Source organism: Phyllobates terribilis, unplaced genomic scaffold, assembly GCF_046119375.1.
Source record: "Phyllobates terribilis strain yellow unplaced genomic scaffold, ASM4611937v1 Scaffold_4__5_contigs__length_816908805, whole genome shotgun sequence".
Taxonomy (NCBI): domain Eukaryota; kingdom Metazoa; phylum Chordata; class Amphibia; order Anura; family Dendrobatidae; genus Phyllobates; species Phyllobates terribilis.
Window position 1 is genome coordinate 645,857,535 of NW_027362764.1, and position 18,990 is coordinate 645,876,524.

The window sequence follows — 18,990 nt, forward strand, 5'->3', positions numbered from 1 at the left end:
ATCGCACTGTGTCTTTGGCCAGGTGTTCACTTTAGGCTGGGGCTTCAGGCTGTAAATAGGCCTCTGAAGAAAGAGCAAGGAACTCCAGGGTCTGCTTGAGGCCAGAGGCCGTGACCTAGATTCAACTTTGGGTTGAAGACGAGGTGCGACAAAGAGCAGGACAGTGGGCAGGGAGCTGTCACACAAGGTGTGTGAAAGACTAAGTGCAACACAAAGGGAAGGGGAAAAGGGAACCCAGACTCTAGGGAAAGGGGGGAGTGGAGACCTCCTAGGCTGATCTGATATCACCCTGTCTCCACTAACGTCCCTATATTGGTTGCTTACCAATCGCCGCACGCGAACCTAAACCCTGTATTTCCCCAGTGCTGGGCCCTGGATAAGGAAGGGGGGGTTAGCAATAGTCGATCCCCACTAGAAACTAAAGACAACAAGGGAGACAAACCCAGGGGAAGTAGCTTAGCTTTAGCCAACTTCAGAGAGATAACTCCAAGCGTCCTCCTAGCACCACAGAGAGCAGTCTGAGAGCTCCAAGCATTCACAAGGAACCATATGAGTATCACCGGCACCCTCCTGCTGCAAAGTGAAACTATTTAAACACCAGGGTGTCAATTAGCAGGGAGGAGGTAGCCACTGGGGGGTCCTAGAGTGAAACAGCTAAGAAGGTGTCTGTAATGCCAAACGAAGAGATCTTCTGCAACCAACTGCAGGGTAACTGTCACATCTGACACGCCCGTGACAGGAGAAGTGGAAAAGTCAAAGGGGTCAGTGGCTGGCAAAACTGGCAAAATGTTAAAAAGTGAAAAAAAACTTAGTTACCTCACCATTCACCTTCCAGATCATCCTTGCTGCTTTCAGCCTGCTGTATGTTTTTTTTTAAAAACTTTTGCCGGCCCTCTACTGTCCAGTGTTGATAACCACTGCATTATGTGTTTGCAATCCTAATCACTTGGTGCTTTAATTTTTGCAGGTTGTTAGTCCTGGACTTCTGTATTTTGTTTTTGGTTATGTAAGTTGTATTATTTTCTCTCATAGTCTAGGGCACTCCCCTTGTTCTAGGCAATTATGACTACTCTGTTGACATTGGGGTCATAAATCTGTGTGTATTGGACCACATCTTTTGGTAAAGTAACATGAGTTTATCCCACTGGTAGTTGCCCAGCTACATTATTAGTTGTGTTTATGTTTGATGTTTGAGTGTTTTGTTTACTTTATGGAAATCATTTTAGCGATTGTAAAATAAAATATAGATTTTAAAGGGTTTTTCCTTACTGTGTCTATAACTAGATATTCTTATTTTATGCAGTGAAATTATGACATCTATTGAAAAAATGACTTATCGATTAAGTTGTAGATGTTGTATGTGAACGACTTAAAGCATATTTCCATTTCCATCCCTTCTTCACCTGACTGTCTGTTAGGTTGTCTGTTAGGCTCAACTGGTGGGACGGATTCACAAAACTGCAAGTCTGGATGGGCCATTTATCCAGAGTGTTGACACAGCAGACAGGAAGGCACATGGAACAGTAAGGATCTGGATAACAGATTATTCTGGAAGGCAATACACATTTAAAGAAAAAGAACCAGGAGTGGAGATGTAGATGAAAATGGCAGGTATGAAGCTGCATACAAATGTAAGTAGCCACATTTACAGCAGATTATAGCTTAATGTGAAAAATCTATAATAACAGTTTGTGATGCTTGTGACAAATAATGTGTTATCCACAGCAGATGCAAGTTATAGAACCCACTGCAGATTGTAAGATAATGAAAACAGTAAACTAACACGATGAACTGGAATATAAGTTGGTGTGCATGGAACATGTAGCCACTAGTGATGAGCGAGCACTAAAATGCTCGGGTACTCATTGTTCAGGTCGAGCAAATTGGAATGCTCGAGTGCTCGGACCGAGTAACGAGCCCAATGTAAGTCTATGGGAAACTCAAGCATTTTTCCGGCGGCTCCCCCTGGCGGTCTGCAGAGGGCCTAAAAATTGTCCAAATTGATGGGAACAGTGCTCAAATGACATGGGATCAGCATGGGGAAGACCCTTCAAAGCATTTCGGATGCCCAGATCATTGCTGTCAATAATGTTGTCAGAGGTATTACGCCACTTTTACGGGCTCACAATAAAACATGCAAAACCGAAAACAAAATGGATTTTCCTGGGAAAAATGTAAAGGAACATCCTTTCCAGAGTAAGGACTTATATCTATATATAAGGCAAAATAAATAACGAAAAGCAAAAATGCTCCTCCACACCTTGGGCTATGTTCACACGTAGCGTTTTTGATGCATTTTTGAACTTTTGCATTGCTTTCAACTAAGACAAATGCATTCACCTGGAAATGTCATATTAACATTTTACAACCTTATCTCGCCATGTGGTGTGTGACACATCATCAGACACATCCTGTTTTATTTATGATGGAGGGATTCTGAAGTCACAAAACCTATTTTTATAGGGTCATTAGGCGGCCCTCACTATTCTTAAAGGGCCAGCAGTCAGCCCTCGCTATTGTTAGAGAGCCATCAACCGGCTATGCTTTGTTGTTCCCATTATTAATGAGTGGTTCTCCTATACTGTTATTGCATATGCAGTGACTTCAAGGGCAGCCAAAAATTTGGATGCAACCCAATACCCCTTTAAAAAGACATAGAGGAGGGTCTCAGTAAAAAAATGTTCCCATTATAAAGGAGCGGGTCTCCTATAGTGCTAATGCCCTTGCTGTTACTGCAAGGGCAGCTAAAATTTGGGAAAAGCCCCACTAACCATTTATAGACACATAGAGCTGGGCCACAGTAACGAGTACGACTTGTCCCCATTAGAAAGGAGAGGGTCTGCTATACAGTTATAGGGTATGCAGTGAGTCCAACGGCTGTCCAAATTTAGGAAAAAACCCAATAACAATTTAAAGACACATAGAGCTGGGCCACAGTAACGAGTACGACATGTCCCCATTAGAAAGGAGAGGGTCTGCTATACAGTTATAGGGTATGCAGTGAGTCCAATGGCTGTCCAAATTTAGGAAAAACCCCAATAACAATTTAAAGACACATAGAGCAGGGCCACAGTAACGACATATTCCCACTAGAAAGGAGAGGATCTCCCATACTGTTTGCCTATGCAGTGACTACAATGGCTGTCAAAATTTTTGAGGCACTCCAATGCCCCTTGCAAGAGACGTAGAGGTCAGAGCGCCTCCTAAAAACAATGTTCCCATTATAAGGAAGTGGGTCTCCAATAGTGTTTGCCTATGCAGTGAAGCAACTGCTGCCAAAAATTTGGAGGAAATCCAATGCCCCTTGCAAGAGATATAGAGGTCAGAGAGCCTCCGTAAAACAATGTTCCCATTATAAAGAAGTGAGTCTCCCATAGTGTTTGCCTATGCAGTGAAGCAACGGCTGCCAAAAATTTGGAGGAACTCCAATGCCCCATGCAAGAGACGTAGAGGTCAGAAAGCCTCCGTAAAACAATGTTCCCATTCTAAGAAAGTTGGTCTCCCATAGTGTTTGCCTATGCAGTGAAGCAACGGCTGCCAAAAATTTGGAGGAACTCCAATGCCCCTTGCAAGAGACGTAGAGGTCAGAGAGCCTCCTAAAAACAATGTTCCTATTATTAGGAAGTGCGTCTCCCATAATGTTTTGCCTATGCAGTGAAGCAACGGCTGCCAAAAATTTGGAGGAAGTCCAAAGCCCCTTGCAAGAGACGTAGAGGTCAGAGAGCCTCCTAAAAACAATGTTCCCATTATTAGGAAGTGGGTCTCCCATAGCGTTTCTCTATGCAGTGAAGCAACAAGTGGCAAAAATTTGGAGGAACTTCAATGCCCCTTGCAAGAGACGTAGAGGTCAGAGAGCCTCCTAAAAACAATGTTCCTATTATTAGGAAGTGGGTATCCCATAGTGTTTGCTTATGCAGTGAAGCAACGGCTGCCAAAAATTTGGAGGAACTCCAATACCTTTTGCAAGAGACGTAGAGGTCAGAGAGCCTCCTAAAAACAATGTTCCCATTATAAAGAAGTGGGTGTCCCATAGTGTTTGCCTATGCAGTGAAGCAACTGCTGCCAAAAATTTGGAGTAACTCCAATGCCCCTTGCAAGAGACGTAGAGGTCATAGAGCCTCCTAAAAACAATGTTCACATTATTAGGAAGTGGATCTCCCATAGTGTTTGCTTATGCAGTGAAGCAACAGCTGCCAAAAATTTTAAGGAACACTAATGCCCCTTGCAAGAGACGTAGAGGTCAGAGAGCCTCCTGAAAACAATGTTCCCATTATTAGGAAGTGAATCTCCCATAGTGTTTGCCTATACAGTGAAGCAACGGCTGCCAAAAATTTATGGGAACTCCAGTGCCCCTTGCAAGAGACATAGATATGTTGATATGGTACATATGGTGGTGATGTGGTGGAAGATGAGGATGCGGAGAAGGAGGAGGACAACAGCAAATAGACAAAATCAGATAGCGTATACCCATGTCTGACTGTGAAGACATAGGTGCATGGGAATAGAGTTAGACCTCCCCCAAAAAAGACCCTGTATTTGAGTTTATGTTACGCTGCTATCATTCGGTGGTGTTGAGAAGTCTGGCCCAATCCAGCCATTGTTCATTTTTATAAGAGTCAGCCTGTCAGCATTTTCAGTTGACAGGCGGATGCCCCTATCGGTTATAATTCCACCGGCGGCACTAAAAACCCGCTCTGACAAAACGCTAGCGGCAGGGCAGGCCATGAACTCCAAGGCATAGAGAACCAGTTCATGCCACGTGTCCAACTTGGATACCTAATAATTACAGAGGAATCACGGAGGACGTTGGTACGGTCGGCAAGGTACTCCCTCACCATCTTCTGAAACTTTGCACTCCTTGTGAGAGTACCCCCCACCTTGGGACCTATGCGATGGAAGGGTCTGAGAAAACTGTCCCAGAACTTTGACAGTGTTCCCCTGCCTCTGCTGGATTGCATTTGTGGCTCTCTTGCCTGTACTCCTTAGTTATCCAACCAATTGAGACCTCTGCCGCCAGTGGTTTCTGATGGGAATTTTTTCAATAATTCCGAAACAAGGGCCTTCTTGTACTGCCCCATTTTATTAGGCCTGTCCTGCAAAGGAATAAGAGACATAAAGTTCTCCCTGTAGAGTGGGTATAGAAGCGTCACCAACCCGTAATGACTGTCACCCAAAATTTGGACAACGTGAGGCTCACGGGAAAGGCAGCGTAACATAAACTCAGCCATGCGTGCCAGACTGCTAACAGGCAAGACTTCCGTGTCCTCACCAAGAGGACGACTGACCATGCTCTCCTCCACCTCCTCCTTTTCCCTGTCCTCAGGCCATCCACGCTGAATAGACGGTATGACAGTTGTGCAGGTAGTACCGTCTATAGCGCAGGAAACTAGCTCCTGTTCTTCCTCCTCCTCCTCTTCCTCATTGTCACCCAATCCACATTGGGGTGAGATGAGTCTGGGCTGTGAGTAATCACCCTGTTTGGTTCCTTGCTCTGTCTCGTCATGCTCCGCCTGCAATGCATCCTCTTTAATTGAGAGCAGAGAGCATTTCAGAAGACAGAGAAGTGGGATGTGACGCTAAATATGTCGTCATCGCCATTCACCATCTTGGTGGAGTCCTCAAAGTTTTGGAGGATGGTACATACAGGTGCATCTCACTAAGTTAGAATATCATCAGAAAGTTAATTTATTTCAGTTCCTCAATACAAAATGTGAAACTCATATATTATATAGAGTCATTACAAACAGAGTGACATATTTCAAGTGTTTATTTCTATTAATGTTGATGATTATGGCTTACAGACAATGAAAACAGAAAAGTCATTATCTCAGTAAATTACAATAATTAACGAAAAACACCTGCAAAGGCTTCCTAAGTGTTTAAAAATGTCCCTTAGTCTGTTTCAGTAGGCTCTACAATCTTAGGGAAGACTGCTGACTTGACAGATGTCCAGAAGGTAGTCATTGACACACTCCACAAGGTCCCAGAGTTCCAATTTTCATTTGAAAATCAAGGTCTCAGAGTCTGGAGGAAGAGTGGAGAGGCACACAATCCAAGCTGCTTGAGGTCTAGTGTGAAGTTTCCACAATTGGTGATGGTTTGAGGAGCCATGTCATCTGCTTGTGTAGGTCCCCTGTGTTATATCAAGACCAAAGTCAGCGCAGCCGTCTACCAGGAAATTTTAGAGCACTTCATGCTTCCCTCTGCCAACAAGCTTTTTGGAGATGGAAATTTAGTTCTCCAGCTGGACTTGGCACCTGTCCACACTGCCAAAAGTACCAATACCTGGTTTAAAAACAACAGTATCACGGTGCTTGATTGGCCAGCAAACTCGCCTGACCTTAACCCCATAGAGAATCTATGGGGTATTGTCAAGAGGAAGATGAGAGACACCAGACCCAGCAATGCAGACGAGTTGAAGGCTGCTATCAAAGCAACCTGGGCTTCCATAACACTTCAGCAGTGCCACAGGCTAATCACCTCCATGCCATGCCGCATTGATGCAGTAATTGATGCAAACGGAGCCCCGACCAAGTATTGAGTGCATTTACTGAACATACATTTCAGTAGGCCAACATTTCGGATTTTAAAAACATTTTTCAAGCTGTTGTTATAAAGTATTCTAATTTACTGAGATAATGACTTTTGTGTTTTCATTGGCTGTAAGCCATAATCATCAACATTAATAGAAATAAACACTTGAAATAGATCACTCTGTTTGTAATGACTCTATATAATATATGAGTCTCACTTAATTTAGTGAGATGCACCGGTATGTCTGACATCCATGTCCACTCCTGAGGTTTTATGTGTGGAGTCTGACCTGTATTCCGATGGCCTTTTTGATGCTGGTAGTCAACAACTGCCCTCTTCTGCTCACAAATTTGTCCTAACATCTGCAATGTAGAGTTTCAACGCGTGGAGACATCGCAGATTAGTCGGTAAGCTGGAAGCTGCAAACACTGCTGAAGCACGGCAAGAGCGGCGGAAGCTGTAGCTGACTTTCTAAAATGGGCACACAGGCATTGTACATTGACAAGCAGATCGACAGATCCGGGTAGGTTTTGAGACCACGAGGTTAAGCACATGGGCCAGGCATGGTACGTGTGTGAGCTCGCCTCCAGGTTTCAGCCATTGGAACCTCCAGGCTACTAGTTTTGCCACCCCTGCTGATGCTGGCCTGGCATGTGGTGCAAATGGCCTTTTTGGGGTTATCGGCAGAGTCTTTAAAAAAACAACCAGACTCGGGAAGACCTAACAGTTGTACTGGCAACTTCCTTTGTGTTGGTGTTATGGGGAACGGTTGCCTGCCTTCTTTCTGCGGCCACCACACTGCTTCTTCCTGCCTGTTGGGGTGCTCTGCCTCCCTCCCCCTATGTGCCGCTGTCCTCGATGTGCATGTCCTCCTGCCAGGTTGGGTCAGTTACTATATCATCCACCACCTCGTCTTCCACTTCCGCACCCTGGTCCTCCTCCTGACTTTCTGGCAATTGTGTCTCATCATCGTCCACCTCTTGTGACACTTTCCCACCATCCCCTTCGTGTTACCGTGGCCAAGAGACCCGAATCTATAAATGGAAAAGTGAACATCTCTACAAAGTGTCCAAGTGTGGGATCAGTTGTCTCCGGGCGCTCGGCATGGTGAGAGGAAGGAGGATCAGGGTGAGGAATATGCGGTCCAGACTCACGGCTACTGAGACTTGACATTATGTAAGACAGGGTGGTGGTAGAGGTGGTGGCTAAGTGACTGGAAGCATTATCCGCTATCCAACCAACAACCTTTTGACACTGCTCTGGGTTCAATAGTGGTGTGCTGCGGTCCCCTAGAAATTGGGACAGGAAGGTCGGGCGAGAAGATGTGGGTGTTTGTTGTGGCACAATTTCAGCTTGCCCATGGCCTTGGCCTCAGCCTCTGCATGCACCATCGCCAGCACGTCCAGTTCCCTGTCCCTTGCCACGTGCCTTGCACATTTTAAATGGAGGACAATATCTTCCACGCTCACTACAAATGGCTGAATTTGGAGCAAAGTTATATGTAATCCGTGTGATGGAGAAGCCACAGTTTTAAATACCTGGCCTGTAGGTAACTATTTTGAACAGCAAACCGGTGCCAAAAACGTTGCTGACACATTGAAAAAAAATTTGAATGGAGGCCAAAAATGGCAGTATTTTCAGCGCAATTATATGTGAATGTGATCCGTGTGACGGAGAAACCACAGTTTTAAATACCTGGCCTGTAGGTAACTATTTTGAACAGCAAACCGGTGTGAAAAACTTTGCTGACACGGTGAAAAAAAATTTGAATGGAGGCCAAAAATGGCAGTATTTTCAGCGCAATTATATGTGATTCGTGACGGACAAACCACAGTTTTAAATAGCTGGATTTTTAGCGCTGTTATATTGAAAGGACCTGGCTGTATTCTGCAGTGCCAACAAGCAAATAGCGCAGAAAAACGGTGTTCTCTGGATTGCTTTTTAAGCAAATAATGAGGATTAAGATCCAAAAAAATTATTCCTGGCCCCTGAGACCTGGGCCTTTGTCTAGAAATATCTAACAGCAGCAGAAGGCAGAACTGGAATGGAGCCTCTTGTGCTATATGCACTGCAGTCTGGCTATATACACTGCCTGCCTGCCTATATACACTGCCTGCCTGATATCTCTGCAGATGGATTAGTCCTCAGAAGGACTGTTTGTTGAGATGGATATGTGTAATGTACTTGTTTTCTCCCTACACTACCTAATACACAACCAAATCTCTCCCTAGCTCAGCAGCACCTCTCCCTACACTGCCTGATTGCAGAGTAGACTGACGAGCACAGCGGCGCCAGGTCTGATATAGACCTGATGACGCTGTGCGGCCAGCCAATCACTGTAATGCCACAAACACCATGGCTGTGGCATTACAATGAGTGGCAGGCAATCCCTGCATGTTGATTGGGGCTCTACAGAGCGGCGCTCATCACTACATCACACCACATAGCCACATAGAGAATACTGTTTCTAACATAGCAAACCAGTGGGCTTTTTTCCTTCTTTTTGCCCTTTTATCAGTCAAACAAGAACATGTTACATTAAACTTCACAGGGGGATATTTTCTAACCGTCTTGTTCCAGTATTCAATTCTTATTGTACATCTAAAGATTATTTTACTTTATGTATTATTTCTGTCTTTAACAGTAACTTAAGTCGAATCTATCAGAAGCAATCAGAAGCAAACCAGCTGAGACAAAGCAATGTATTGATTCAAGCAGACAGTGTAGGTGTAATGTTTAGATTTGTTTTTGCTCAGACTCCTTTGTCATAGTTTCCCAGGAGGATAAACATTACTGTCTTCTCTATCTTTCCTTTTCTGTTCCTTTTACTGTAGAATAGTAGTCATCTATGGCTTTTTGAAAAAAGTAATGCTCAGAATTCTTTCACTTGTTACATTCATTGAAAATGAGCTGTAGCCTACATTCAGACAATGGATTTGCATGGTAATTTTTCATTTTCAATTGTTCCAATTGTTGCGGCATTATCAGAATATTGCTTCTTGAGAAGAAAGCATTTCCAATTTGAGAAGTACAGTACAATGAAATCTCCCCAAAAGATCAATTCTTTTAGCAGATCACTTCTTAGAAATAGACTTTCTGTGACAAACAAACTGCACTTTTCTTACACTCCCCGGGTCTTGAGTCCCCACCACTGCACCCGGTGTCTGCTATTGTCTGTGGCATTGAACTCAGCAGCAAAACGAACTGCTCAGAGCGGCAAAGCTCACAGATCGGCTGCAGCACTATCGACATGATGTCAGTGCTTCAGACAATACCTTAACAGAGGTGGAGACTCAGTACTGGCCTCAAGGAGAGTGAGTAAAGAACGTTTTGTTTGTTGTTTGATTTTAATCCCTTCAGCTCGAAGCCTCTTTTCATCTTCCTGACAAGGCAAATTTTTTCAATTCTGACCATTGTCAATTTATGAGGTAATAACTCTGGAACATTTCAATGGAACCTAGTGATTCTGAGATTGTTTTCTCATGACATTGTACTTCATGATAGTGATAAAATTTGTTTGATGCAACTTGTGTTTATTTGTGAAAATAACGGAAATTTGGCAAAAATTTTGCAAGTTTCAAACTTTTCATTTTTATGCCCTTAAACCAGAGAGATATGTCACACAAAATAGTTAATAAATAACATTACCCACATGTCCACTTTACATCAGCACAATTTTTGAAACATTTTTTTTGTTAGGAAGTTAGAGAGGTTAAAATTTGATCAGCAATTTCTCATTTTTCCAACAAAATTTACAAAACTATTTTTTAGGGACCACATAACATTTGAAGTGACTTTGAGGGACCTATATGGCAAAAATGTATCTAGATGTGTGGTGAGGTGAGCACCTTGAATCCCCAGATGCTCACATTGAGTTGTGAAAATAAAAAATCTAAGTTTTTCCACAAAAATGTTCTTTAACACCAAATATAATTTTTTCACAAGGGTAAGAGGAGGAAATGGACACCAAAAATTGTTTTGCAATTCATCCTGAGTATGCTGATACCCCATATGTGGGAGAAAACTACTGTTTGGGAGCTCGGCAGGGCTCGTAAAAGAAGGAGCATCATTTGACTTTTTGAACATAAAAAAATTGGCTTTAATCGAGAGTGGACGCCATGTCACGTTTGGAGAGCCACTGGTGTGCCTAAACAGTAGAAAACCCATCAAAAATGACCCAATTTTAGAAACTAGAACCTTCAAGGAATTTATCTAGATGTGTGGTGAGCACCTTGATCCCCAGGTGCTTCACAGAAATTTATAATATTGAGCTGTGAAAATAAAAAAAAAATCAAATTTTTTCCACAAAAATTATGTTTTAGCCCCAAATTTTTCATTTTCACAAGGGTAACAGGAGACAATGGACCCCAATAATTGTTGTGCAATTTCTCCTGAGTACGCCAATAACCCATATATTGGGGAAATCTATTGTTTGGGCGCACGGCAGGGCTCAGAAAGGAAGAAGTGACATTTTGGAACGCAGACTTTGATGGAATGGTCTGCGGTTGTCATGTCATGTTTGGAGAGCCCCTGATGTGCCTAAACAGTGGAGACCCCCCACAAGTGACCCCATTTTGGAAACTTCACCCCTTAAGGAATTTATCTAAAGACATAGTTACAGTAATGATAATAATGCTTTTGGTTTTACTGGTGTGTGAATTCATAATGTGGTGGTATGTGTTAATTGTGCGGAGTACATAAGATTCTAAAAATGTGTTGTGTCAACAGGGTAAAATCAAATTTTATTAATTTATGGATGTGTGGTATGCTTTGCAGTAATCCTTAGTGCAGAGGCCAATTTTCTCAGGGCACGTTTCACAATGGTAAATAGGGTCCTTTCTTATTTCGTATTGGAGCATACTCTGCACTTTTTTTGTCCTTCCTTTCTTTGCTGTCTGGGGAACCTCACCGGTAAAATGTTGACCTGGTACAATACCACCACCATCAGTTTCAGACGTACTGGGACCCTCACCTTCCTGAGTGCCGAACATTAAGGCCTTGATGACTACCTCCTGGAACTGAAGGAAGATCCCTGTATTAACTGCAGATCGAAACTGCACAAAAGCATTGTACAGTGCCATCTGTACAATGAACACGGACAATTTTTTGTACCATACTTTAGCTTTTCACATGCACTGTATGGTTTGAGGAACTGCTCTGAGAGATCTACACTCCCCATGAACTTATAATCCAGGATACTATCTGGCTTTAAGACTTCTGTTGTGATACCAGTGACAAGGAAGCTGTTGTCACAGTGTATGTGACTAGCCCAGGGGATGAGGATGACTCGGTACCCGGGCCTTTGCCTGGCCTTGAGGGTGTCGCCTTGGTCGGCTCCCGGGCCAGTACCCTGGGGTCACTCTTTAAAAGGGTGGATAATAAGTTTCTTAGTTTTATAACAGTTCGTGACGCCACCTGTGGCTTCTGGTGAGAATCACCAGCGCTGCGCAGTCCACTGAGGCCGATGATAAGGCAGCTCGATGGTATAGCTCCCCACAGGTGGAGCTAGGCCTCAGGGCAGCGTACGGAAAGGGGAATGCAGGGCAGGCGAGACCCAGCCGGGTCAGAGCCAGAACAGGGACAGACACGATAGTCACTTCAGTACCTTTTACTGGTGGAAAATCAGGCACATCCCGGAGCACTGTAGGGTGAAGGGTGCATATCAGGATCCTCCCCAATGAGCGGGTGTAGGGCCTCCTGTTTCTTGCCTCTGCGTAGTAAGTTTCTGACCTGCCTGAAGCTAGGCCTAACTTTGTCTCTGTCCTGCGCTGGCTGACCTTGTGGTAGGGCCTTTTCTTGGAGTACATGCTCCTCAGCTTGCGGGGCCTTTGTGTCTCCCGGCTCTGTTACGTATCAGCCCTTTAGCGATCCTGGGACTTGTAGTTCTCCAGGGATTCCGGTTATGCCTTACTGGGTCTTAGAGATCCCGGTAAGCTTCGGACCCGGTGTCCGGTAAATTATTCGGGGTGAGCTGGTTAAGCTCCTCTGCCCCCTATGTATTAACTCTCCACTCGCCTTCGGCCTACTCGGGCCCTCACTAGGCTACTCACACTAACGGCAGCTTGCCGCGCTTCACCGATCTTATGGCGCCGGCACACCTTAAGCTCCCTATTCCGAGCTTCAACTGAGTCTAGACTGGGCTTACCTCTGCAGACAGATTTCTGCAGGAACCGAACTGAGAACTCTGTCCCTCTCTGACTGTGAGCAGGAACTCTGTTCTGGCTAGACTGCCAACTGAAACTAGACTCTGACTAGACTGTGTAGCTCCACCTCCCTTATTTATATCCCTAATGGGCTCCCTCTGGTGGTCTGAGGTGGAAGGTGGAGATGTGTGAATGTTTATGGGGGCCTCTTGTGGAGGAATCCATCAATGCACTCTTCTAGGATCTGTGATACCAAGCGCAGCTGGGCATCACATATGGTGTTCAAGATAAGGATATCCCTCTTTTCCTTATACTAGACCACCAGCATGTTGTCGCTGCATTGGGCTCTGCTATTGCCCTTTCTCAGCATTAGTGGCTTAGGGAGGCTTCTCTGATTTCTTTGCAGGGTGCCGCATGTAACTGTACATCTCACTTGAAGTGTTGCATGCTGGAGTAAAAGTTATCCAGCAGTGGTTGCAGCAATTCCCACACAATTTTCCCACTCACCCCCAGGACGGGACGGGGGCATTCAGAGGGGTCAATCTGGGTGTCCTTCCCTTTGTAGACCCTAAATTTGTGGGTGTAACCTGAGGTACTCTCGCACAGCTTGTACAGTTTAATTCTATACATGGCCATTTTACTGGGCAAGTATTGTCGTCATGTGACTTTTCACATATCATTTTCGTACTTACAGTCACATGCCAACTAGTTTCTATTCCTGATTCTCTCAATGTTCAGTGAAAAACTACAGATCCTGATTCATAGTGAGAAGTAGGAAGATAAGCTAGTTGACAATTGACCATAAATATGAAAATCATATATGAGTGTTCATGAGATGACTGCTGGAACCAGCAAGCAGAGCCAATTCCTGACAGTGAATATGTTAACATGCTTGGCATGGTACAGTGATTATTTTATAATTGATACTCCTAAAACATACAGATGTAGTAATCCTTAGCTTGTCAGACAGCACAATACTTTATTAACATAGGGTCCTCTTCCCTCTGTACCAGTCTATCACTGTTAGTTCACTTACAGTAAGTGATATCTGTATTTTGTATGTAACCCCTTTTTATGTACAGCACCATGGAATCAATGGCGCTATGTAAATAAATAATAATAATAAGTAGAAAAACATGAGTATATCACCAGTACATCAAAATATTGCTTGAAGCAGCAACATTACAAAAGTACAGCATCACACAACCACCATCAGTACAGGAATACATCACCAGAAACATCATTAGTACATGAAGACATAACCAAGCTTAGTACAGCTATCAATTTCAATATCCATTCAGCTCCATATAAAACTGTATTACATGGACCTACAACTCTCAGTTTGACCATAATAATGGTAAGGAGATACTGGGAATTGTAGTTTACAACTATCATCAGACTGTGTACTATACAGGAACCACAGTACTCATCGCACCACAGAAGAAATGCTAGCACAGGCTTCCAGTATCCGTTGTTTCAGATGCTGCACATCTTGTATCTTCACAGCATAGACAATTGCCTTCAGATGACCCCAAAGATAAAAGCCTAAGGGAGACCTTGGTGGCCATTCAACTGGCCCATGATGACAAATCCACTTTCCAGGAAACTGTTCATGCTCGGACCTGACACTCATAATGTGGTGGTGCACCATCTTGTTGTAAATACTCAGGGAACGTGCCATATTCAGTGCATAAAGAGGGCAACACACCATCATGTAGTAATTTCAGATATCCAGTGGCATTGAGGTTTCCATTGATGAAGAATGGCCCCACTATCTTTGTACCCCATATACCACACCATACCATCAAGATATGAGATGTGCAGCATCTGAAACAATGGATACTGGAAGCCTGTGCTAGCATTTCTTCTGCGGTGTTGCTATCAGTGTGTCAAGAGTGGGAGAAGAGGGTTGCATTGACAATCCAACACAATAGGCAGCACTTTGAACACATTTTATAATTGGTCATAAACTTGTAAAAAACTCATGAAAGAATAAAGTTACATTAAAACCAAGCACACCATTGTTTTTCTTATGAAATTCTCAATAAGTTTGATGTGTCACATGACCCTCTTCCCATTGAAAAAAATAAAGTTGGATCCAAAATGGCCGACTTCAAAATGGCCGCCATGGTCACCACCCATCTGGAAAAGTTTTCTCCCTCCCATATACTAATGTGCCACAAACAGTAAGTTGATATCACCAACCATTCCCATTTAATTTAGGTGTATCCATATAAATGGCCCACCCTGTAGATTACATCTTTTCTGACATGGATTCGCTCTCTTTCTTTACTTCTTTATCTTGTCCAGACGCCATGATGACTTTTGACATCCTCAGATTGTCTCTGCAGACTTTCTTCTCTGGTCTTCTGCAGGACATAGCGACACAGTGCCCTTTTTAATGCTCCTGCATAAAAACATCTGCCCTGCACTGTTCCCCTGAATAAATAATTGCCCCTCAGAGTGCTCCCTGGGCAAAATATGTCCCTCATACTCTCCCTCCTATGGTACAAATCCTACACTGTGTCCTCTCCTATAAAATATTTCCTCCACACTGTCCGCATTTATGAACTATAAACTCCCTTATTAGCTATAATCGCCTCACTGTCCATCCTGATTAACTGTCCCTAACTTAAGTGTCCTCCACCATGCTGCCTCCTTGCCATACTGGGGCCCCTTCTTCATACTGTCCCTTCACACTGTGTCCCCCCTATAATGTCCAGTCTCTATACTGTGCCCTCTCATCAGAATTGCACCCTCGACATACTGTCCCCTCTTTACTGGGTGCTCACACTGTCCTCCAAAGCTGCCCCCTCTCTATACTGCCTTCTTTCACTACCCAATCTCTATACTGTACCCCCTCACTTTCCTCCCCATACTGTACACTATTCCCCCATACTGTCCCTTCACTCATACTGTCCTCTCACACTTCCCTGGCATGCAGTCCAATCACACTGTCCCCTCAGAAAGACCTTCCTCCCACCATCAATAAAACTCCTCTCTATCTTTGGATTCCATTGGAGCACTTACCTTATTGAAAATGTATCCACTGTGGTGCAGGAGTGATGTCAGCAGTGTAATTAGGTGACCTGATCACATTGCTGACATTGCATTGACCCCAGAAGTGCTGACAGTCAGAATTTCCATTGTACTTGAGCCTGAAAGACACAAGTACAATTGAATCCAGGGACCTGGCGTTTTACATATTCTCTGAGCTGGGTGTCAGTTTGACACTTTTTTTTCCCACATACTGTCCCCTCACACTATTATCCCCTATGCTGTCCCCTCACACTTTTCTCCCCCAAACTGTCTCCTTACACTTTTTCCCCTATACTGTCCCCTCACACTGTTCCCCCCATTCCGTCCTCTCAAATTTTCTTGCCTTATACTGTGTACTCACACTTTTGTCCCCCATATTGTCCCTTCCCCTCACGTGCATGGTTAAACTGAAAGCAGGGAGCCGGCGTTTTACATGTTCTCGGAGTCGGCTGTCAGTTTGACATTCGGCTCAGAGAATGGCTTAATCCCACGCCTGAGAGTTGGCAAAATGGCATCACCTGGGAGACACCTTGGACCACCATTCTAGGTGGCGCAACGGGAACTCCCATCTGGCTACACCCGGGTCAAATAGTTATGCCCCTGAAGACAATTACTCTTTAAGGATGATAATGAGCCTGATACTAGAGGTCTCATCAGTAGCAAGAAACACTGTGACACCCCAGCTGGAACTAAGTGAAACTTAATCCAGCTATCATAACAAGGGCAAAATGTATAACAAACAACTTATAGCAAGGGAAGTACAGAGACTTTCGCAGTTTATTAACTTTGTGCATAGTTATACAAGTGGGCTGTTCAAGAAACTATTGCTATAGGTATTACAGTTGTGAGCATATAACGCTTGAATGCTCAATTGTAACTAGTCCACAATGCTGTGTCTTTTGGGTCTTACGTTGCTGGCTACATACAGTTATATGAAAAAGTTTGGGCACCCCTATTAATCTTAAGCTTAATGTTTTATAAAAATTGGTTTCAGATCATTTGACAGTTGTTTTGAGGAGCCCATGATGCCACTCTTCAGAGGAGATTCAAACAGGAGAACAACTTGCAAGTGGCCACTTTAAGTAGCTTTTCTCATGATTGCATACACCTGGCTATGAAGTTCAAAGCTCAATGAGGTTACAAAACCAAAAAAAGTGCTTCAGTAAGTCAGTAAAAAGTAGGTAGGAGTATTTAAAACAAGAAAATGATAAGGGTGCCCATACTTATGCACCTGTCAAATTTTGTTTGAATGCAGAATTGCACATTTTCTGTTAGTACAATAAACCTCATTTCAAGGCAGAAACATTACTGTGTCCAACAGTTATTACATATATCAAACTGAAATAGCTGTTGCAAAAACACCAATTTTAAGAAAACATTAAGTTTAAGATTAATAGGGGTGCCCAAACTTTTTCATATAACTGTACTTCCCATTAACTAAACAGTTAACGGCAATTACTACTTTAGTTTAAAAGCAGCCATATCCTACTGCACCTTACAACTAAAAAGGGATTATCCAAATAAAACAACCAATTTTATCAAACAGACCTTTTGCTACACTACTTTTTCCTCTTGGACCATAGTGAAGGTTATAAACTATCCCAATACCAGTTCTTTTTTTTATGTCTACAATCATTTGGGTGGATGCCAGAAACTACAGCGGGCATTTGCTCAGAACGGAGAAGGTGATAGATGCAGTCAGAAGTGACATCAGCAAAGGGATTCCGATTGGGCGATGGGAGTGGGCAAAAGCCTGGCATTTGTGGACTTTAGATGGTTAGAAAAGTAAAAAGAATTACATACAAAAATTGTAGAACCTTAGAATACGTTTTGGGATTACTTAGCGGAAGTTCTGGAAGGGTTTATGCCGTTTATTAGTTTTAGGGTTCGCTCACACAGGCGCATATTCTCTCATGCGAGAGAATCGGGCTGATTATGCTAATGACACTCGGCTCACACTCTGTCAGTGTTTGAGCCTAGAGTCAGTTTACTGTGACTCGATTCTTTCGCATGAGAGAATCGTAGCACAGGTACAGAAAAGATAAAGAACGTACTTTCTTCATCTTCTCCATTGTCTCTGTGAGCGTACATCGGACTGCACTCGGATGACATGCGAGTGCAGTCCGATGTTTCTCACGCACCCATAGACTTGTATGTGTGTGCGTGATCTGAATATTGGAGCAACTTGCAGCACGCCGTGATTGTTTCTCATACCGTATCAGCATGAGAAAATAATTGCAGATCTGCACTGTCCCATAGTATAACATTGGGCCAAGTGCTCTCCGATAAGACATCAGCCGTGTTATACGGCAGTGTGAGTGAGCCCTTGAAGGTGTTGCACCAGTGTTGGTATGAATTATCGGCTATACATATGTATTTTGGGTTGCCTTAACGGTGGCTACTAGGTCAAAAAGCAAGGCAATTGCGTTTCAAAGCAGAGAAAAGACAGTGATTTGGAGTCCTAAGACATGATGCCGCACAATGTGTCTCCAGAGTTTTATGAGGTTGTATAGGGCGTACAGTATGCAAAGCCTCTATGCAAGGGGTAATGATTGGGGGTTCATCTTTTTTTCGTACAAGATCATGTGTTTATTCTATTCACGATTGTCAGTGTGAAAACATTCTAAACTCTATATTGGATTTCCTCAAAAAGGCAAATCTTCTGTGCAAGGTCTGACTTGTTATAAGTGCTCGCCTTTTGTTAGTCACCTTTCTGTTTATAATCATTTAGAAAGTTATGATGACCAAAAACATTGACTTATAATGCCCCTTTTGAAAGACAACTCAAAAGGGATGTAAATATAGAGCAAGTCACCTTCAAATTTTTTTTGGAATAGTCTTACATAGTCATAGTCACAGCTAGAACAAGTAGGACATACTGATAAATTTGTCTCATAGTATCTTTAATTCGAGAATTTTGCAGTGCAATTACAAATTTTTGTTAAAGTACAAACAATTTAAATCATAGTTAAATACTGCCCCCTGGTGGCTGATTGATAATGAACACTATTGAATGTTCTCGTGACATTGCTCAGTATTTCTCCACATTGAAAATCCACAACCCTGAGAGTGCCTAATGCAGTGAAATAAACAGAAATTAATCAATTAATAATTCAATACATTGGGTAAAGCTTTCAGGACTAAGCTCATTTACTATAGTTTACATACTGAGCTTTAGTAGTATTTAAAACTCAGCATATGTAAGAAAATAGCACTCTGATGATGCTGTGGAACAAGATTATCAGCAAAGAACTAAAGCAAACTTGGCAACACC